Source organism: Haliaeetus leucocephalus, unplaced genomic scaffold (assembly GCF_000737465.1).
Source record: "Haliaeetus leucocephalus isolate CR32 unplaced genomic scaffold, Haliaeetus_leucocephalus-4.0 Scaffold517, whole genome shotgun sequence".
Lineage (NCBI taxonomy): Eukaryota > Metazoa > Chordata > Aves > Accipitriformes > Accipitridae > Haliaeetus > Haliaeetus leucocephalus.
The window spans coordinates 3298003-3298270 of NW_010972953.1; positions in this window are offsets into that span (position 1 = coordinate 3298003).

A 268-nucleotide genomic window follows, 5' to 3' on the forward strand; every position below is an offset into this window, starting at 1 on the left:
CTTTCTATTAAAATTAAGCCTGCTCTGCTAGGTTTATATTTTCTATATATACACACACGTAAAACAGATCGGCTCTAGCGGGGCAATAAATAACACGCGGCGGCGGTTGAGCGCCGAGAGGGGCGGCCGGGCTGACAGGAAGGGAGCGGGCCGGAGCCGCGCTCGCCCGGCGCCCCCGCGCTTTCCCGTGCCCTCCCTGCCCTGCGGTCCCGGCCCGGGGGCGGCGCTGGGCCCGACACCGACTCACGCGCTGCGGCCCGGCGAGCGG